Source organism: Pagrus pagrus (assembly GCF_965226575.1).
Source record: "Pagrus pagrus genome assembly, contig: HAP1_SCAFFOLD_49, whole genome shotgun sequence".
NCBI classification, from domain to species: Eukaryota; Metazoa; Chordata; class Actinopteri; order Spariformes; family Sparidae; genus Pagrus; species Pagrus pagrus.
In genome coordinates this window covers 355,652-378,476 of record NW_028175414.1, presented here as the reverse complement: position 1 = coordinate 378,476, position 22,825 = coordinate 355,652, and the positions used below count along the sequence as shown (strand labels likewise).

The window sequence follows — 22,825 nt, the reverse complement described above, 5'->3', positions numbered from 1 at the left end:
AACCTGTTTGAAAGACCTTTTTTCAGTGAAATGCAGCTTAGTGCAAAAACAGGCTGCTCTCGCTCTGAAACGCTCATTTTTCACAAAAGCCACTTTTCAGCGCTAAAACAGCCTCCAATCGCTCTGAAACGCTCATTTTTGACATAAGCCACTTTTCACCTTTAATGAATGAAATTCCAGGTAAAAACTCCTTTGCCATGAAGAAGATCCAAATTCAACCAGTTCAGGCTAGTAAACCTGTTTGAAAGACCTTTTTTCAGTGAAATGCAGCTTAGTGCAAAAACAGGCTGCTCTCGCTCTGAAACGCTCATTTTTCACATAAGCCACTTTTCAGCCTTAGGCGACTGTACAGTGCTAAAACAGCCTCCAATCGCTCTGAAACGCTCATTTTTGACATAAGCCACTTTTCACCTTTAATGAATGAAATTCCAGGTAAAAACTCCTTTGCCTTGAAGAAGATCCAAATTCAACCAGTTCAGGCTAGTAAACCTGTTTGAAAGACCTTTTTTCAGTGAAATGCAGCTTAGTGCAAAATCAGGCTGCTCTCGCTCTGAAACGCTCATTTTTCACATAAGCCACTTTTCAGCGCTAAAACAGCCTCCAATCGCTCTGAAACGCTCATTTTTGACATAAGCCACTTTTCAGCCTTAAAGAATGAAATTCCAGGTAAAAACTCCTTTGCCATGAAGAAGATCCAAATTCAACCAGTTCAGGCTAGTAAACCTGTTTGAAAGACCTTTTTTCAGTGAAATGCAGCTTAGTGCAAAAACAGGCTGCTCTCGCTCTGAAACGCTCATTTTTCACATAAGCCACTTTTCAGCCTTATAGGCGACTGTACAGTGCAAAAACAGCCTCCTCTCGCTCTGAAACGCTCATTTTTCACATAAGCCACTTTTCAGCCTTAGGCGACTGTACAGTGCTAAAACAGCCTCCTATCGCTCTGAAACGCTCATTTTTGACATAACCCACTTTTCAGCCTTAATGAATTAAATTCCAGGTAAAAACTCATTTGCCATGAAGAAGATCCAAATTCAACCAGTTCAGGCTAGTAAACCTGTTTGAAAGACCTTTTTTCAGTGAAATGCAGCTTAGTGCAAAAACAGGCTGCTCTCGCTCTGAAACGCTCATTTTTCACATAAGCCACTTTTCAGCCTTAGGCGACTGTACAGTGCTAAAACAGCCTCCAATCGCTCTGAAACGCTCATTTTTGACATAAGCCACTTTTCACCTTTAATGAATGAAATTCCAGGTAAAAACTCCTTTGCCATGAAGAAGATCCAAATTCAACCAGTTCAGGCTAGTAAACCTGTTTGAAAGACCTTTTTTCAGTGAAATGCAGCTTAGTGCAAAAACAGGCTGCTCTCGCTCTGAAACGCTCATTTTTCACATAAGCCACTTTTCAGCCTTATAGGCGACTGTACAGTGCAAAAACAGCCTCCTCTCGCTCTGAAACGCTCATTTTTCACATAAGCCACTTTTCAGCCTTAGGCGACTGTACAGTGCTAAAACAGCCTCCTATCGCTCTGAAACGCTCATTTTTGACATAACCCACTTTTCAGCCTTAATGAATTAAATTCCAGGTAAAAACTCATTTGCCATGAAGAAGATCCAAATTCAACCAGTTCAGGCTAGTAAACCTGTTTGAAAGACCTTTTTTCAGTGAAATGCAGCTTAGTGCAAAAACAGGCTGCTCTCGCTCTGAAACGCTCATTTTTCACATAAGCCACTTTTCAGCCTTAGGCGACTGTACAGTGCTAAAACAGCCTCCAATCGCTCTGAAACGCTCATTTTTGACATAAGCCACTTTTCACCTTTAATGAATGAAATTCCAGGTAAAAACTCCTTTGCCATGAAGAAGATCCAAATTCAACCAGTTCAGGCTAGTAAACCTGTTTGAAAGACCTTTTTTCAGTGAAATGCAGCTTAGTGCAAAAACAGGCTGCTCTCGCTCTGAAACGCTCATTTTTCACATAAGCCACTTTTCACCTTTAATGAATGAAATTCCTGGTAAAAACTCCTTTGCCATGAAGAAGATCCAAATTCAACCAGTTCAGGCTAGTAAACCTGTTTGAAAGACCTTTTTTCAGTGAAATGCAGCTTAGTGCAAAAACAGGCTGCTCTCGCTCTGAAACGCTCATTTTTCACAAAAGCCACTTTTCAGCGCTAAAACAGCCTCCAATCGCTCTGAAACGCTCATTTTTGACATAAGCCACTTTTCACCTTTAATGAATGAAATTCCAGGTAAAAACTCCTTTGCCATGAAGAAGATCCAAATTCAACCAGTTCAGGCTAGTAAACCTGTTTGAAAGACCTTTTTTCAGTGAAATGCAGCTTAGTGCAAAAACAGGCTGCTCTCGCTCTGAAACGCTCATTTTTCACATAAGCCACTTTTCAGCCTTAGGCGACTGTACAGTGCTAAAACAGCCTCCTATCGCTCTGAAACGCTCATTTTTGACATAACCCACTTTTCAGCCTTAATGAATTAAATTCCAGGTAAAAACTCATTTGCCATGAAGAAGATCCAAATTCAACCAGTTCAGGCTAGTAAACCTGTTTGAAAGACCTTTTTTCAGTGAAATGCAGCTTAGTGCAAAAACAGGCTGCTCTCGCTCTGAAACGCTCATTTTTCACATAAGCCACTTTTCAGCGCTAAAACAGCCTCCAATCGCTCTGAAACGCTCATTTTTCACATAAGCCACTTTTCACCTTTAATGAATGAAATTCCAGGTAAAAACTCCTTTGCCATGAAGAAGATCCAAATTCAACCAGTTCAGGCTAGTAAACCTGTTTGAAAGACCTTTTTTCAGTGAAATGCAGCTTAGTGCCAAAACAGGCTGCTCTCGCTCTGAAACGCTCATTTTTCACATAAGCCACTTTTCAGCCTTATAGGCGACTGTACAGTGCAAAAACAGCCTCCTCTCGCTCTGAAACGCTCATTTTTCACATAAGCCACTTTTCAGCCTTAGGCGACTGTACAGTGCTAAAACAGCCTCCTATCGCTCTGAAACGCTCATTTTTGACATAACCCACTTTTCAGCCTTAATGAATTAAATTCCAGGTAAAAACTCATTTGCCATGAAGAAGATCCAAATTCAACCAGTTCAGGCTAGTAAACCTGTTTGAAAGACCTTTTTTCAGTGAAATGCAGCTTAGTGCAAAAACAGGCTGCTCTCGCTCTGAAACGCTCATTTTTCACATAAGCCACTTTTCAGCCTTAGGCGACTAAGGTGCTAAAACAGCCTCCAATCGCTCTGAAACGCTCATTTTTGACATAAGCCACTTTTCACCTTTAATGAATGAAATTCCAGGTAAAAACTCCTTTGCCATGAAGAAGATCCAAATTCAACCAGTTCAGGCTAGTAAACCTGTTTGAAAGACCTTTTTTCAGTGAAATGCAGCTTAGTGCAAAAACAGGCTGCTCTCGCTCTGAAACGCTCATTTTTCACATAAGCCACTTTTCAGCCTTATAGGCGACTGTACAGTGCAAAAACAGCCTCCTCTCGCTCTGAAACGCTCATTTTTCACATAAGCCACTTTTCAGCCTTAGGCGACTGTACAGTGCTAAAACAGCCTCCTATCGCTCTGAAACGCTCATTTTTGACATAACCCACTTTTCAGCCTTAATGAATTAAATTCCAGGTAAAAACTCATTTGCCATGAAGAAGATCCAAATTCAACCAGTTCAGGCTAGTAAACCTGTTTGAAAGACCTTTTTTCAGTGAAATGCAGCTTAGTGCAAAAACAGGCTGCTCTCGCTCTGAAACGCTCATTTTTCACATAAGCCACTTTTCAGCCTTAGGCGACTAAGGTGCTAAAACAGCCTCCAATCGCTCTGAAACGCTCATTTTTGACATAAGCCACTTTTCAGCCTTAAAGAATGAAATTCCAGGTAAAAACTCCTTTGCCATGAAGAAGATCCAAATTCAACCAGTTCAGGCTAGTAAACCTGTTTGAAAGACCTTTTTTCAGTGAAATGCAGCTTAGTGCAAAAACAGGCTGCTCTCGCTCTGAAACGCTCATTTTTCACATAAGCCACTTTTCAGCCTTATAGGCGACTGTACAGTGCAAAAACAGCCTCCTCTCGCTCTGAAACGCTCATTTTTCACATAAGCCACTTTTCAGCCTTAGGCGACTGTACAGTGCTAAAACAGCCTCCTATCGCTCTGAAACGCTCATTTTTGACATAACCCACTTTTCAGCCTTAATGAATTAAATTCCAGGTAAAAACTCATTTGCCATGAAGAAGATCCAAATTCAACCAGTTCAGGCTAGTAAACCTGTTTGAAAGACCTTTTTTCAGTGAAATGCAGCTTAGTGCAAAAACAGGCTGCTCTCGCTCTGAAACGCTCATTTTTCACATAAGCCACTTTTCAGCCTTAGGCGACTAAGGTGCTAAAACAGCCTCCAATCGCTCTGAAACGCTCATTTTTGACATAAGCCACTTTTCACCTTTAATGAATGAAATTCCAGGTAAAAACTCCTTTGCCATGAAGAAGATCCAAATTCAACCAGTTCAGGCTAGTAAACCTGTTTGAAAGACCTTTTTTCAGTGAAATGCAGCTTAGTGCAAAAACAGGCTGCTCTCGCTCTGAAACGCTCATTTTTCACATAAGCCACTTTTCAGCCTTAGGCGACTGTACAGTGCTAAAAAAGCCTCCAATCGCTCTGAAACGCTCATTTTTGACATAAGCCACTTTTCACCTTTAATGAATGAAATTCCAGGTAAAAACTCCTTTGCCATGAAGAAGATCCAAATTCAACCAGTTCAGGCTAGTAAACCTGTTTGAAAGACCTTTTTTCAGTGAAATGCAGCTTAGTGCAAAAACAGGCTGCTCTCGCTCTGAAACGCTCATTTTTCACATAAGCCACTTTTCAGCGCTAAAACAGCCTCCAATCGCTCTGAAACGCTCATTTTTCACATAAGCCACTTTTCACCTTTAATGAATGAAATTCCAGGTAAAAACTCCTTTGCCATGAATAAGATCCAAATTCAACCAGTTCAGGCTAGTAAACCTGTTTGAAAGACCTTTTTTCAGTGAAATGCAGCTTAGTGCAAAAACAGGCTGCTCTCGCTCTGAAACGCTCATTTTTCACATAAGCCACTTTTCAGCGCTAAAACAGCCTCCAATCGCTCTGAAACGCTCATTTTTGACATAAGCCACTTTTCACCTTTAATGAATGAAATTCCAGGTAAAAACTCCTTTGCCATGAAGAAGATCCAAATTCATCCAGTTCAGGCTAGTAAACCTGGTTGAAAGACCTTTTTTCAGTGAAATGCAGCTTAGTGCCAAAACAGGCTGCTCTCGCTCTGAAACGCTCATTTTTCACATAAGCCACTGTTCAGCCTTATAGGCGACTGTACAGTGCAAAAACAGCCTCCTCTCGCTCTGAAACGCTCATTTTTCACATAAGCCACTTTTCAGCCTTAGGCGACTGTACAGTGCTAAAACAGCCTCCTATCGCTCTGAAACGCTCATTTTTGACATAACCCACTTTTCAGCCTTAATGAATGAAATTCCAGGTAAAAACTCCTTTGCCATGAAGAAGATCCAAATTCAACCAGTTCAGGCTAGTAAACCTGTTTGAAAGACCTTTTTTCAGTGAAATGCAGCTTAGTGCAAAAACAGGCTGCTCTCGCTCTGAAACGCTCATTTTTCACATAAGCCACTTTTCAGCGCTAAAACAGCCTCCAATCGCTCTGAAACGCTCATTTTTGACATAAGCCACTTTTCACCTTTAATGAATGAAATTCCAGGTAAAAACTCCTTTGCCATGAAGAAGATCCAAATTCAACCAGTTCAGGCTAGTAAACCTGTTTGAAAGACCTTTTTTCAGTGAAATGCAGCTTAGTGCAAAAACAGGCTGCTCTCGCTCTGAAACGCTCATTTTTCACAAAAGCCACTTTTCAGCGCTAAAACAGCCTCCAATCGCTCTGAAACGCTCATTTTTGACATAAGCCACTTTTCACCTTTAATGAATGAAATTCCAGGTAAAAACTCCTTTGCCATGAAGAAGATCCAAATTCAACCAGTTCAGGCTAGTAAACCTGTTTGAAAGACCTTTTTTCAGTGAAATGCAGCTTAGTGCAAAAACAGGCTGCTCTCGCTCTGAAACGCTCATTTTTCACATAAGCCACTTTTCAGCCTTAGGCGACTGTACAGTGCTAAAACAGCCTCCAATCGCTCTGAAACGCTCATTTTTGACATAAGCCACTTTTCACCCTTAATGAATGAAATTCCAGGTAAAAACTCCTTTGCCATGAAGAAGATCCAAATTCAACCAGTTCAGGCTAGTAAACCTGTTTGAAAGACCTTTTTTCAGTGAAATGCAGCTTGGTGCAAAAACAGGCTGCTCTCGCTCTGAAACGCTCATTTTTCACATAAGCCACTTTTCAGCCTTAGGCGACTGTACAGTGCTAAAACAGCCTCCAATCGCTCTGAAACGCTCATTTTTGACATAAGCCACTTTTCACCTTTAATGAATGAAATTCCAGGTAAAAACTCCTTTGCCATGAAGAAGATCCAAATTCAACCAGTTCAGGCTAGTAAACCTGTTTGAAAGACCTTTTTTCAGTGAAATGCAGCTTAGTGCAAAAACAGGCTGCTCTCGCTCTGAAACGCTCATTTTTCACATAAGCCACTTTTCAGCCTTAGGCGACTGTACAGTGCTAAAACAGCCTCCAATCGCTCTGAAACGCTCATTTTTGACATAAGCCACTTTTCACCTTTAATGAATGAAATTCCAGGTAAAAACTCCTTTGCCATGAATAAGATCCAAATTCAACCAGTTCAGGCTAGTAAACCTGTTTGAAAGACCTTTTTTCAGTGAAATGCAGCTTAGTGCAAAAACAGGCTGCTCTCGCTCTGAAACGCTCATTTTTCACATAAGCCACTTTTCAGCCTTAGGCGACTGTACAGTGCTAAAACAGCCTCCAATCGCTCTGAAACGCTCATTTTTGACATAAGCCACTTTTCACCTTTAATGAATGAAATTCCAGGTAAAAACTCCTTTGCCATGAAGAAGATCCAAATTCAACCAGTTCAGGCTAGTAAACCTGTTTGAAAGACCTTTTTTCAGTGAAATGCAGCTTAGTGCAAAAACAGGCTGCTCTCGCTCTGAAACGCTCATTTTTCACATAAGCCACTTTTCAGCCTTAGGCGACTGTACAGTGCTAAAACAGCCTCCAATCGCTCTGAAACGCTCATTTTTGACATAAGCCACTTTTCACCTTTAATGAATGAAATTCCAGGTAAAAACTCCTTTGCCATGAATAAGATCCAAATTCAACCAGTTCAGGCTAGTAAACCTGTTTGAAAGACCTTTTTTCAGTGAAATGCAGCTTAGTGCAAAAACAGGCTGCTCTCGCTCTGAAACGCTCATTTTTCACATAAGCCACTTTTCAGCCTTATAGGCGACTGTACAGTGCAAAAACATCCTCCTCTCGCTCTGAAACGCTCATTTTTGACATAAGCCACTTTTCAGCCTTAGGCGACTGTACAGTGCTAAAACAGCCTCCTATCGCTCTGAAACGCTCATTTTTGACATAACCCACTTTTCAGCCTTAATGAATGAAATTCCAGGTAAAAACTCCTTTGCCATGAATAAGATCCAAATTCAACCAGTTCAGGCTAGTAAACCTGTTTGAAAGACCTTTTTTCAGTGAAATGCAGCTTAGTGCAAAAACAGGCTGCTCTCGCTCTGAAACGCTCATTTTTCACATAAGCCACTTTTCAGCCTTAGGCGACTGTACAGTGCTAAAACAGCCTCCAATCGCTCTGAAACGCTCATTTTTGACATAAGCCACTTTTCACCTTTAATGAATGAAATTCCAGGTAAAAACTCCTTTGCCATGAAGAAGATCCAAATTCAACCAGTTCAGGCTAGTAAACCTGTTTGAAAGACCTTTTTTCAGTGAAATGCAGCTTAGTGCAAAAACAGGCTGCTCTCGCTCTGAAACGCTCATTTTTCACATAACCCACTTTTCACCCTTAATGAATTAAATTCCAGGTAAAAACTCCTTTGCCATGAAGAAGATCCAAATTCAACCAGTTCAGGCTAGTAAACCTGTTTGAAAGACCTTTTTTCAGTGAAATGCAGCTTAGTGCAAAAACAGGCTGCTCTCGCTCTGAAACGCTCATTTTTCACATAAGCCACTTTTCAGCGCTAAAACAGCCTCCAATCGCTCTGAAACGCTCATTTTTGACATAAGCCACTTTTCACCTTTAATGAATGAAATTCCAGGTAAAAACTCCTTTGCCATGAAGAAGATCCAAATTCATCCAGTTCAGGCTAGTAAACCTGGTTGAAAGACCTTTTTTCAGTGAAATGCAGCTTAGTGCCAAAACAGGCTGCTCTCGCTCTGAAACGCTCATTTTTCACATAAGCCACTGTTCAGCCTTATAGGCGACTGTACAGTGCAAAAACAGCCTCCTCTCGCTCTGAAACGCTCATTTTTCACATAAGCCACTTTTCAGCCTTAGGCGACTGTACAGTGCTAAAACAGCCTCCAATCGCTCTGAAACGCTCATTTTTGACATAAGCCACTTTTCACCTTTAATGAATGAAATTCCAGGTAAAAACTCCTTTGCCATGAAGAAGATCCAAATTCAACCAGTTCAGGCTAGTAAACCTGTTTGAAAGACCTTTTTTCAGTGAAATGCAGCTTAGTGCAAAAACAGGCTGCTCTCGCTCTGAAACGCTCATTTTTCACATAAGCCACTTTTCAGCGCTAAAACAGCCTCCAATCGCTCTGAAACGCTCATTTTTGACATAAGCCACTTTTCACCTTTAATGAATGAAATTCCAGGTAAAAACTCCTTTGCCATGAAGAAGATCCAAATTCATCCAGTTCAGGCTAGTAAACCTGGTTGAAAGACCTTTTTTCAGTGAAATGCAGCTTAGTGCAAAAACAGCCTCCTCTCGCTCTGAAACGCTCATTTTTCACATAAGCCACTTTTCAGCCTTAGGCGACTGTACAGTGCTAAAACAGCCTCCTATCGCTCTGAAACGCTCATTTTTGACATAACCCACTTTTCAGCCTTAATGAATTAAATTCCAGGTAAAAACTCATTTGCCATGAAGAAGATCCAAATTCAACCAGTTCAGGCTAGTAAACCTGTTTGAAAGACCTTTTTTCAGTGAAATGCAGCTTAGTGCAAAAACAGGCTGCTCTCGCTCTGAAACGCTCATTTTTCACATAAGCCACTTTTCAGCCTTAGGCGACTGTACAGTGCTAAAACAGCCTCCAATCGCTCTGAAACGCTCATTTTTGACATAAGCCACTTTTCACCTTTAATGAATGAAATTCCAGGTAAAAACTCCTTTGCCATGAAGAAGATCCAAATTCAACCAGTTCAGGCTAGTAAACCTGTTTGAAAGACCTTTTTTCAGTGAAATGCAGCTTAGTGCAAAAACAGGCTGCTCTCGCTCTGAAACGCTCATTTTTCACATAAGCCACTTTTCAGCCTTAGGCGACTGTACAGTGCTAAAACAGCCTCCAATCGCTCTGAAACGCTCATTTTTTACATAAGCCACTTTTCACCTTTAATGAATGAAATTCCAGGTAAAAACTCCTTTGCCATGAAGAAGATCCAAATTCAACCAGTTCAGGCTAGTAAACCTGTTTGAAAGACCTTTTTTCAGTGAAATGCAGCTTAGTGCAAAAACAGGCTGCTCTCGCTCTGAAACGCTCATTTTTCACATAAGCCACTTTTCAGCGCTAAAACAGCCTCCAATCGCTCTGAAACGCTCATTTTTCACATAAGCCACTTTTCACCTTTAATGAATGAAATTCCAGGTAAAAACTCCTTTGCCATGAAGAAGATCCAAATTCAACCAGTTCAGGCTAGTAAACCTGTTTGAAAGACCTTTTTTCAGTGAAATGCAGCTTAGTGCAAAAACAGGCTGCTCTCGCTCTGAAACGCTCATTTTTCACAAAAGCCACTTTTCAGCGCTAAAACAGCCTCCAATCGCTCTGAAACGCTCATTTTTGACATAAGCCACTTTTCACCTTTAATGAATGAAATTCCAGGTAAAAACTCCTTTGCCATGAAGAAGATCCAAATTCAACCAGTTCAGGCTAGTAAACCTGTTTGAAAGACCTTTTTTCAGTGAAATGCAGCTTAGTGCAAAAACAGGCTGCTCTCGCTCTGAAACGCTCATTTTTCACATAAGCCACTTTTCAGCCTTAGGCGACTGTACAGTGCTAAAACAGCCTCCAATCGCTCTGAAACGCTCATTTTTGACATAAGCCACTTTTCACCTTTAATGAATGAAATTCCAGGTAAAAACTCCTTTGCCATGAATAAGATCCAAATTCAACCAGTTCAGGCTAGTAAACCTGTTTGAAAGACCTTTTTTCAGTGAAATGCAGCTTAGTGCAAAAACAGGCTGCTCTCGCTCTGAAACGCTCATTTTTCACATAACCCACTTTTCACCCTTAATGAATTAAATTCCAGGTAAAAACTCCTTTGCCATGAAGAAGATCCAAATTCAACCAGTTCAGGCTAGTAAACCTGTTTGAAAGACCTTTTTTCAGTGAAATGCAGCTTAGTGCAAAAACAGGCTGCTCTCGCTCTGAAACGCTCATTTTTCACATAAGCCACTGTTCAGCCTTATAGGCGACTGTACAGTGCAAAAACAGCCTCCTCTCGCTCTGAAACGCTCATTTTTCACATAAGCCACTTTTCAGCCTTAGGCGACTGTACAGTGCTAAAACAGCCTCCTATCGCTCTGAAACGCTCATTTTTGACATAACCCACTTTTCAGCCTTAATGAATGAAATTCCAGGTAAAAACTCATTTGCCATGAAGAAGATCCAAATTCAACCAGTTCAGGCTAGTAAACCTGTTTGAAAGACCTTTTTTCAGTGAAATGCAGCTTAGTGCAAAAACAGGCTGCTCTCGCTCTGAAACGCTCATTTTTCACATAAGCCACTTTTCAGCGCTAAAACAGCCTCCAATCGCTCTGAAACGCTCATTTTTGACATAAGCCACTTTTCACCTTTAATGAATGAAATTCCAGGTAAAAACTCCTTTGCCATGAATAAGATCCAAATTCAACCAGTTCAGGCTAGTAAACCTGTTTGAAAGACCTTTTTTCAGTGAAATGCAGCTTAGTGCAAAAACAGGCTGCTCTCGCTCTGAAACGCTCATTTTTCACATAAGCCACTTTTCAGCCTTAGGCGACTGTACAGTGCTAAAACAGCCTCCAATCGCTCTGAAACGCTCATTTTTGACATAAGCCACTTTTCACCTTTAATGAATGAAATTCCAGGTAAAAACTCCTTTGCCATGAAGAAGATCCAAATTCAACCAGTTCAGGCTAGTAAACCTGTTTGAAAGACCTTTTTTCAGTGAAATGCAGCTTAGTGCAAAAACAGGCTGCTCTCGCTCTGAAACGCTCATTTTTCACATAAGCCACTTTTCAGCCTTATAGGCGACTGTACAGTGCAAAAACAGCCTCCTCTCGCTCTGAAACGCTCATTTTTCACATAAGCCACTTTTCAGCCTTAGGCGACTGTACAGTGCTAAAACAGCCTCCTATCGCTCTGAAACGCTCATTTTTGACATAACCCACTTTTCAGCCTTAATGAATTAAATTCCAGGTAAAAACTCATTTGCCATGAAGAAGATCCAAATTCAACCAGTTCAGGCTAGTAAACCTGTTTGAAAGACCTTTTTTCAGTGAAATGCAGCTTAGTGCAAAAACAGGCTGCTCTCGCTCTGAAACGCTCATTTTTCACAAAAGCCACTTTTCAGCGCTAAAACAGCCTCCAATCGCTCTGAAACGCTCATTTTTGACATAAGCCACTTTTCACCTTTAATGAATGAAATTCCAGGTAAAAACTCCTTTGCCATGAAGAAGATCCAAATTCATCCAGTTCAGGCTAGTAAACCTGGTTGAAAGACCTTTTTTCAGTGAAATGCAGCTTAGTGCCAAAACAGGCTGCTCTCGCTCTGAAACGCTCATTTTTCACATAAGCCACTGTTCAGCCTTATAGGCGACTGTACAGTGCAAAAACAGCCTCCTCTCGCTCTGAAACGCTCATTTTTCACATAAGCCACTTTTCAGCCTTAGGCGACTGTACAGTGCTAAAACAGCCTCCAATCGCTCTGAAACGCTCATTTTTGACATAAGCCACTTTTCACCTTTAATGAATGAAATTCCAGGTAAAAACTCCTTTGCCATGAAGAAGATCCAAATTCAACCAGTTCAGGCTAGTAAACCTGTTTGAAAGACCTTTTTTCAGTGAAATGCAGCTTAGTGCAAAAACAGGCTGCTCTCGCTCTGAAACGCTCATTTTTCACATAAGCCACTTTTCAGCCTTAGGCGACTGTACAGTGCTAAAACAGCCTCCAATCGCTCTGAAACGCTCATTTTTGACATAAGCCACTTTTCACCTTTAATGAATGAAATTCCAGGTAAAAACTCCTTTGCCATGAAGAAGATCCAAATTCAACCAGTTCAGGCTAGTAAACCTGTTTGAAAGACCTTTTTTCAGTGAAATGCAGCTTAGTGCAAAAACAGGCTGCTCTCGCTCTGAAACGCTCATTTTTCACATAAGCCACTTTTCAGCGCTAAAACAGCCTCCAATCGCTCTGAAACGCTCATTTTTCACATAAGCCACTTTTCACCTTTAATGAATGAAATTCCAGGTAAAAACTCCTTTGCCATGAAGAAGATCCAAATTCAACCAGTTCAGGCTAGTAAACCTGTTTGAAAGACCTTTTTTCAGTGAAATGCAGCTTAGTGCAAAAACAGGCTGCTCTCGCTCTGAAACGCTCATTTTTCACAAAAGCCACTTTTCAGCGCTAAAACAGCCTCCAATCGCTCTGAAACGCTCATTTTTGACATAAGCCACTTTTCACCTTTAATGAATGAAATTCCAGGTAAAAACTCCTTTGCCATGAATAAGATCCAAATTCAACCAGTTCAGGCTAGTAAACCTGTTTGAAAGACCTTTTTTCAGTGAAATGCAGCTTAGTGCAAAAACAGGCTGCTCTCGCTCTGAAACGCTCATTTTTCACATAAGCCACTTTTCAGCCTTAGGCGACTGTACAGTGCTAAAACAGCCTCCAATCGCTCTTAAACGCTCATTTTTGACATAAGCCACTTTTCACCTTTAATGAATGAAATTCCAGGTAAAAACTCCTTTGCCATGAATAAGATCCAAATTCAACCAGTTCAGGCTAGTAAACCTGTTTGAAAGACCTTTTTTCAGTGAAATGCAGCTTAGTGCAAAAACAGGCTGCTCTCGCTCTGAAACGCTCATTTTTCACATAACCCACTTTTCACCCTTAATGAATTAAATTCCAGGTAAAAACTCCTTTGCCATGAAGAAGATCCAAATTCAACCAGTTCAGGCTAGTAAACCTGTTTGAAAGACCTTTTTTCAGTGAAATGCAGCTTAGTGCAAAAACAGGCTGCTCTCGCTCTGAAACGCTCATTTTTCACATAAGCCACTTTTCAGCCTTATAGGCGACTGTACAGTGCAAAAACAGCCTCCTCTCGCTCTGAAACGCTCATTTTTCACATAAGCCACTTTTCAGCCTTAGGCGACTGTACAGTGCTAAAACAGCCTCCTATCGCTCTGAAACGCTCATTTTTGACATAACCCACTTTTCAGCCTTAATGAATTAAATTCCAGGTAAAAACTCATTTGCCATGAAGAAGATCCAAATTCAACCAGTTCAGGCTAGTAAACCTGTTTGAAAGACCTTTTTTCAGTGAAATGCAGCTTAGTGCAAAAACAGGCTGCTCTCGCTCTGAAACGCTCATTTTTCACAAAAGCCACTTTTCAGCGCTAAAACAGCCTCCAATCGCTCTGAAACGCTCATTTTTGACATAAGCCACTTTTCACCTTTAATGAATGAAATTCCAGGTAAAAACTCCTTTGCCATGAAGAAGATCCAAATTCATCCAGTTCAGGCTAGTAAACCTGGTTGAAAGACCTTTTTTCAGTGAAATGCAGCTTAGTGCCAAAACAGGCTGCTCTCGCTCTGAAACGCTCATTTTTCACATAAGCCACTGTTCAGCCTTATAGGCGACTGTACAGTGCAAAAACAGCCTCCTCTCGCTCTGAAACGCTCATTTTTCACATAAGCCACTTTTCAGCCTTAGGCGACTGTACAGTGCTAAAACAGCCTCCAATCGCTCTGAAACGCTCATTTTTGACATAAGCCACTTTTCACCTTTAATGAATGAAATTCCAGGTAAAAACTCCTTTGCCATGAAGAAGATCCAAATTCAACCAGTTCAGGCTAGTAAACCTGTTTGAAAGACCTTTTTTCAGTGAAATGCAGCTTAGTGCAAAAACAGGCTGCTCTCGCTCTGAAACGCTCATTTTTCACATAAGCCACTTTTCAGCCTTAGGCGACTGTACAGTGCTAAAACAGCCTCCAATCGCTCTGAAACGCTCATTTTTGACATAAGCCACTTTTCACCTTTAATGAATGAAATTCCAGGTAAAAACTCCTTTGCCATGAAGAAGATCCAAATTCAACCAGTTCAGGCTAGTAAACCTGTTTGAAAGACCTTTTTTCAGTGAAATGCAGCTTAGTGCAAAAACAGGCTGCTCTCGCTCTGAAACGCTCATTTTTCACATAAGCCACTTTTCAGCGCTAAAACAGCCTCCAATCGCTCTGAAACGCTCATTTTTCACATAAGCCACTTTTCACCTTTAATGAATGAAATTCCAGGTAAAAACTCCTTTGCCATGAAGAAGATCCAAATTCAACCAGTTCAGGCTAGTAAACCTGTTTGAAAGACCTTTTTTCAGTGAAATGCAGCTTAGTGCAAAAACAGGCTGCTCTCGCTCTGAAACGCTCATTTTTCACAAAAGCCACTTTTCAGCGCTAAAACAGCCTCCAATCGCTCTGAAACGCTCATTTTTGACATAAGCCACTTTTCACCTTTAATGAATGAAATTCCAGGTAAAAACTCCTTTGCCATGAATAAGATCCAAATTCAACCAGTTCAGGCTAGTAAACCTGTTTGAAAGACCTTTTTTCAGTGAAATGCAGCTTAGTGCAAAAACAGGCTGCTCTCGCTCTGAAACGCTCATTTTTCACATAAGCCACTTTTCAGCCTTAGGCGACTGTACAGTGCTAAAACAGCCTCCAATCGCTCTTAAACGCTCATTTTTGACATAAGCCACTTTTCACCTTTAATGAATGAAATTCCAGGTAAAAACTCCTTTGCCATGAATAAGATCCAAATTCAACCAGTTCAGGCTAGTAAACCTGTTTGAAAGACCTTTTTTCAGTGAAATGCAGCTTAGTGCAAAAACAGGCTGCTCTCGCTCTGAAACGCTCATTTTTCACATAACCCACTTTTCACCCTTAATGAATTAAATTCCAGGTAAAAACTCCTTTGCCATGAAGAAGATCCAAATTCAACCAGTTCAGGCTAGTAAACCTGTTTGAAAGACCTTTTTTCAGTGAAATGCAGCTTAGTGCAAAAACAGGCTGCTCTCGCTCTGAAACGCTCATTTTTCACATAAGCCACTTTTCACCCTTAATGTATGAAATTCCAGGTAAAAACTCCTTTGCCATGAATAAGATCCAAATTCAACCAGTTCAGGCTAGTAAACCTGTTTGAAAGACCTTTTTTCAGTGAAATGCAGCTTAGTGCAAAAACAGGCTGCTCTCGCTCTGAAACGCTCATTTTTCACATTAGCCACTTTTCAGCCTTAGGCGACTGTACAGTGCTAAAACAGCCTCCTATCGCTCTGAAACGCTCTTTTTTGACATAACCCACTTTTCAGCCTTAATGAATTAAATTCCAGGTAAAAACTCATTTGCCATGAAGAAGATCCAAATTCAACCAGTTCAGGCTAGTAAACCTGTTTGAAAGACCTTTTTTCAGTGAAATGCAGCTTAGTGCAAAAACAGGCTGCTCTCGCTCTGAAACGCTCATTTTTCACATAAGCCACTTTTCACCCTTAATGTATGAAATTCCAGGTAAAAACTCCTTTGCCATGAAGAAGATACAAATTCAACCAGTTCAGGCTAGTAAACCTGTTTGAAAGACCTTTTTTCAGTGAAATGCAGCTTAGTGCAAAAACAGGCTGCTCTCGCTCTGAAACGCTCATTTTTCACATAAGCCACTTTTCAGCCTTAGGCTAAAACAGCCTCCTATCGCTCTGAAACGCTCATTTTTGACATAAGCCACTTTTCACCCTTAATGAATGAAATTCCAGGTAAAAACTCCTTTGCCATGAAGAAGATACAAATTCAACCAGTTCAGGCTAGTAAACCTGTTTGAAAGACCTTTTTTCAGTGAAATGCAGCTTAGGCGACTGTACAGTGCTAAAACAGCCTCCTATCGATCTGAAACGCTCATTTTTCACATAAGCCACTTTTCACCCTTAATGAATGAAATTCCAGGTAAAAACTCCTTTGCCATGAAGAAGATCCAAATTCAACCAGTTCAGGCTAGTAAACCTGTTTGAAAGACCTTTTTTCAGTGAAATGCAGCTTAGGCGACTGTACAGTGCTAAAACAGCCTCCTATTGCTCTGAAACGCTCATTTTTGACATAACCCACTTTTCAGCCTTAATGAATTAAATTCCAGGTAAAAACTCCTTTGCCATGAAGAAGATCCAAATTCAACCAGTTCAGGCTAGTAAACCTGTTTGAAAGACCTTTTTTCAGTGAAATGCAGCTTAGTGCAAAAACAGGCTGCTCTCGCTCTGAAACGCTCATTTTTCACATAAGCCACTTTTCAGCCTTAGGCGACTGTACAGTGCTAAAACAGCCTCCTATCGCTCTGAAACGCTTATTTTTGACATAAGCCACTTTTCACCCTTAATGAATGAAATTCCAGGTAAAAACTCCTTTGCCATGAAGAAGATCCAAATTCAACCAGTTCAGGCTAGAAAACCTGTTTGAAAGACCTTTTTTCAGTGAAATGCAGCTTAGGCGACTGTACAGTGCTAAAACAGGCTCCTCTCGCTCTGAAACGCTCATTTTTGACATAAGCCACTTTTCACCCTTAATGAATTAAATTCCAGGTAAAAACTCCTTTGCCATGAAGAAGATCCAAATTGTCGGGGTTCGATACTTTGAAACGCTGGTTTGGAAAGATGATGGCCCAGTCGGCAAACTTTAGTTTGGTGATTTTCTTTTTATTACACCAAAAACCCAAAGACAAAAATACCCACAGGTGGCAAAGCAACAAAAAAAACGCAGGAATATTTACAATATGACAGAGTAAAAAAAATATTTACAAGGAACAGGCAGCAACTGTCATCCACATGCCACTCAGCCGAATCCTTCCTTCAAGTGAGCCGAGCTCTCTTTAAATACCCCCTTGGCCCCTCCCCCGGGCAAACCAATTAACAAAACACAGGGGTTAAGAAACATAAACTGGGAAACAACCCAGATAGCAAAATTCTTTTGGCCCATATCTGGCCCACACCTGACATGTTCATCCGGTCCACATACCGCATGGAATGATGTCACTTGGGAGGTCCGCTCCTGTTTGCCAAAAGTGGGCCACAACCAAGCCATCACAATGCCAGATGTCAACCAAAAACAGGCCAAATAAACCAGCAATCAACCGAATGTGGGCCACTGTACACTTTTATTCTGGCCCAAGTACGGCATGGGAAGATGGCACAAGGGTGGTCCACAGTTGTTTGCCAGAAGTGGGCCACAACCAAACCAACACAGTGCCAAATGTCAGCCGACACGCAATAAACCAGCACTCACCCAAATGTGGGCCACCACTGTACATTTTTATTCTGGCCCACATCCCACATGGAATGATGGCACATGAGTGGTCCACAGCTGTTTGCTAGAAGTGGGCCACAACCAAACCAACACAGTGCCAAATGTCAGCCATGACCAAATAAACCAGCACTCACCCAAATGTGGGCCACCACTGTACATTTTTATTCTGGCCCATATACCACTTGGAATGATGGCACAAATGTGGTCCACAGTTGTTTGCCAGAAGTGGGCCACAACCAAACCAACACAGTGCCAAGTGTCAGCCAAAAATAGACCAAATAAACCAGCACTCACCCAAATTTGGGCCACTATGCATTTTTATTCTGACCCACCTACCACATGGAATGACATGAGTGGTCCACACTTGTTTCTCACATATGACCCACAGCCTAGTCATAATGCTACATATTAACCAAGAGCTGAATACATCAGAACTGGTTTACAGTCTATGATCTTGTCTAGCCTGTACACATTGGAGTCACAACCAAACCATGACAAAGTTCTATGTCAAATATGAACACATCATATAAATAAACCAGAACTGGTCTGAATTTGTGGCTACTGTACATGTCATTATGGTACCTCCAGATACTGTGTTAAATGGTGGCAATGGTCCAGTCTTGTTGGTCTCAGTCAAAGATGAAGATACCTACTGAAGAATTGAAGAAAAAACCAGACACGAGAAACAACTTGTGAACAGTAGAGAACTATTTTATTTTTTTAACATGTGCCACAAACAACAACACAACACAAACAAAACAAACATGAAGATGAACATGAAAATTCTGACTGCGGAACACTGTTGCGGAACACGCTCACTCATGGCCCCACCATTGTCTCCTCTTCATCTGGCCCTTTAAGAAATGCACAAAAGAACATATTTTGTTGACTCAGTAAAGCAGTACTGTGGTTACTGTATATGGTTGCAGTGCAAAACACAAAACCTTATCAGGAGACCAAACAAAAAAGGCCCTGTAAAGTGATATAAAGTTATACAATATTGTGTTCATCAAACACTCTGACAAACTTCACATTTAACCTGAAGTTACAGTAATAAAACATAATGTATATTTGAGTTTGTCTTCATGTTAAAGGGGAATAGTGCACAGCCATTTGATTTTTTGCTATTTTGCTAACCTTTCCTCAGCATTTGTTGGTTCATTGAAGCCAGCCATAATGCAATTAATGGAGCATATCATATACATGTTGCAATGTGTGTATTTGTGTGGTTCTATCCTTTCATAAAAAGATAATGGATACAGGGTGTTTTGGTGTGTCATGATGCTGCCAGCACGAGAGCTGGGATACTGGGTCGGAGGGTCTGATCTTACAAGGTTGGTTTTCAGCCAAGTGACGCTAGGTGGAAGGCAGAGAGCCTCCATTCTCCCTGGAACAAGCCAGCAACATTACTCTGAAGCTGTTTCATTAAAGCATAAGTAAGCGGAATGTTTGTGTTAATATAAGTCTTATATAGTTATATCTTCCGACAGCAATCACTTATATAGAGTGTTTGGTCCGAAACACGGGTCTGTCAGTCACCCTGCTCTGCTGTAAGCCGAGGAGAAAACTTTCCTTGTATCCTACAACCTTTATCCAATGAGGAGAGAGAACGGCATAAAGGGGCGGTCCTCTCTGTGTGTGCAGCCAAGGGATGCACGCGCATGTGTTGACGTAGGGAAGAGGGCGGGGACTGCTAACTCCATCCGCTGACAGGAAGTTAGCCAAAACGACCGGATCGCTTACTTCTGCTTTAAGTAAAAAGTAGGTAAAAATCTTGAATATTTCCTCTTTAATGACTCTCCATGGGGACCCCCAAGATAGCTGTCAGTCTGGTGGTGCGTAATAGGTATCCACAAAACTGGACATTTACTGGACCAGAGGTCTGTGTGCTATGGCACGGTGCTCTGGCGGAACACTGGGGCCATACTCAGATCTAAAAGCCCTCACAAGAGGAGAGAGTTGGGATAAAAGTTGAGGTGAGGTCTCTCTGTCCTGGTTTATTCTTTATATATTATGCCAAGGTAAGTATTATATTCCATTGCAACATGGCTGAGGCTCTCAGTTGGAAGCAACTCCATCCTACATATTAAACCTATCACATATCAAGTCTGAGATGACAATGAGTCAGCTAGCCTCACTCACACAATCGCTGTGTAGTTACATCAGACCTGCCCACATGGTGGAGCTGAAGACCATGAATGCAGCAGTAAAGGGAAAAGTTTGAGGTTAGATAAGACCACATCTTAAGACTCAAAACTTCATCCACTCATGTTAACATTAGAAGTATGTTTTTGTGTTTGATAGGGGGTTCTTTCATTCCAGCTCAATTTAGCAGGGAGATGGCATGTAATATTAATATATTTAAAAATATATTTCAGCTGTTGCTTCATATTCATTAATTTATTTTGTAGATAGAATATTATACTAAAGTCAAATACAGTTTTCATTAAAGATGTGTTTCTAACTGAAATGTGATTTCCCTACTTTTCAGACCCATGTACTGGCTTTTAAGAAAGGCAATGGGTGACAATTCCAGTTACAGTTTACATTACTGTCCCACCACTGCCAAGTGAAATCTTTACATTTACAAGAAAATGGCTATGCTTGCTGCATGGTGGCTGAACAAGCTTCTAATTCCTAAGTGACCATAGCGGAAAAAATGGCAAAAATCACAACACTGCCTTTTTTAATTGTATTTGCTCATTTAGAATTGGGGAGATTTGTTCTGTACTTTGCGCTCGTTTTTTTTTTACATATGCTGACAGCTTCATCTTGATTTCTGCTGTAGAACAGTATCACACATATATTGCAAAATAGGTATTGTAGCTGACTTACGTGCGAGCTGTGTGGCACGCCTTTTCTCCTCTCTCTCTCTCCTCCCACCATCCCTGTCTCCAGCGAGATGAAGCCACCTTTTTATGTAAGCCTCCACCTCCTGGTCTGTTGCAGTGGCCGTCAATTGATTGTTTCTGACCGTTCCTAAAAATTGAGAAAACTGTAAAGCTTTGGATAGATTGCACACAATGGTGAGAAATGGCTAACTGCATGACATGCTATATCCTGCCCATAGTTGGGCAGCAATGAATGTAGTTTGAAAACAGTCTAGCCATGACCAGCCAATTACTAAAATTGTAGGAGGAAAACTCTCGCCTTCAGCTGACAAACTGATTGCAGACTGGTGCATCTTAGAGCAGGGGGCAGATAAATAGCTGGAGAAGATGGTGAAGCACATAGTTTTAGATATTTTTATTATGGTGCAGGTTGCTGACATTTCGGCACAGAGTATGTCTTCTTCAAAGCAAACAGAGCAATTTAAGAATGGCAGCTTTAAACTGGTGCCTTATAAAATGTGATTGGGTGTATATGTTGTTGTATTATAAGTATTTTATAACGAGTATTAGACTATCAGCATTTTTAATTAATTGTATTACTTAAAGCTATGGTCTAAGGTCTGAAAGACGATGAGAAGCCGCCATTAGCAGCACCGTGGAGAGCTCCAGAGCTGGAGGGAGACTCGTCGCTCTGGGCGACCCAGCACAGGGTGCTGTATGTGGGGGAGAGGAGTAGGAAGACCGGGGCCTGTAGCTCCGCGGCGCCGTAGTTCGCAGAGCGACCCCGCTCAGGTTGCCGCTGCGGCTAGAAGCGGCTGTGTGTTGGGGAGAGGATCAGGGAGACTCGACGCGGCACCGGTACCAGTAATAACGGCAGCAACACATTCTGTGCTTCTGTACTGTGCTTCTCTGAATCCTAGTGGGGCTTTCAGCGGCATGTGTTTAAACATGTACCCTCTGACTGTTATAATCATATGGATGCTGTTATAATGTGTTGTGATTGAGATCCTGACCCACCAAACATCCTGGAAAGTGACAAAGTTACGTTTTTCGTACAAAATTACATAATCACCATCAGTAAACAGGACGCTGTCTGACTATTTCACTCGCGGGGAGGGATGCTGTTTTCTGGAGGGAAAGTTCACTGCCACAGAGATTTATTTTTCTTGTCTCACACAGAGTCGTTGAACATGGGTCGGCATGTTCTCTGACCACTTTGCCACCACTTCTCAACTGCCTGCTCTGCATTATAGTCCTCAACCTCAGGGAAATGCAATGATATACGGAGGAGGGAATTGAGCATTTTGTTTGAGAGTGAGCGTTTGACATTTTTTTTTTCACTGTCCCGTAATTGTCCCGGACAAAATATAAGTGTGTCCCAGCAGGAATTTTTATGGTCCCCGCCGGGACATCGTTAATTTCGAGCCCTGCTGCCTGGTCATATTAACCTTGTATAAAAACTGAATGTTAACTAGCTAACATTTTTCGCAGCACTGGCAACCTGACAAAACAATGTGAAGTTCCAACAATAAGAGCTGAATGTTTCCCACAGAAATTCATTCATTTATTTTTCGTTCAGGGACTCACCTCACCGTGACTTCTCTCCTCGATCTCCGGCTCGCGCACTTTTTGCTCCCTTGCTCCCTTTCGTCAATTCGAATATGATGCATTCAAAAGACTCGTAATTTGGAAAACTCCAACTTAAAGCGGAAAAAAACATAACGGAAAGTAGAGTTTGAATAAAGATACGATCCTTACAGACTTAATAGCGTTGACTTAATAAAAAAAAAAAAAAAAAAAAAAAAAACACTGTCACTGTGGGTGATATGTTCAGGTAAATGTAGGTCAATACATTTTCCAATGTCGACCTGCCAGTCATTTTCTATGTGACACAGAGAGCAGGTGGGAGCGGTTTCTGTTCACAAATGAACTGTCACTCTTGGCCTAGGCTATGCTCTTATTGGCACACTCGGTCAAGGAATGTACAGTATGTTGTGAATTTAATGAATTGAATTGAATTTATTTATTTAAAACAGGGACAATGCACAAAAAAACATTAATCTTGTAAGACAAGAAGAGATGCTTTGAGCCAGGTTATAGTTCCGCCTGTAGTCCCTGGGCAGGTAAAGTTAAAGCAGATACAGTATTAAAATCATTGAAATATGAGTGACATGATGACCATAATATTTTAAAAATAGACAGAATACACTAGTAAAAGCAGGGAACAAGAGCACCAAATCATGAAGTGCACAACAGCAC

The 22,825-nt window shown here is 41.1% G+C and overlaps 1 long non-coding RNA gene across 1 annotated transcript; it reads right to left on the bottom strand.

The window, feature by feature from the left end:
- Nucleotides 1–18,431: 18,431 nt before the first annotated feature.
- On the bottom strand, nucleotides 18,432–22,199 carry LOC311253819. The gene is made up of 3 exons (XR_014621933.1): nucleotides 22,154–22,199; nucleotides 20,571–20,714; nucleotides 18,432–18,589 (listed from the first exon to the last, which is right to left on the bottom strand). It is a non-coding gene; the product is annotated as an uncharacterized lncRNA (long non-coding RNA).
- Nucleotides 22,200–22,825: the final 626 nt, after the last annotated feature.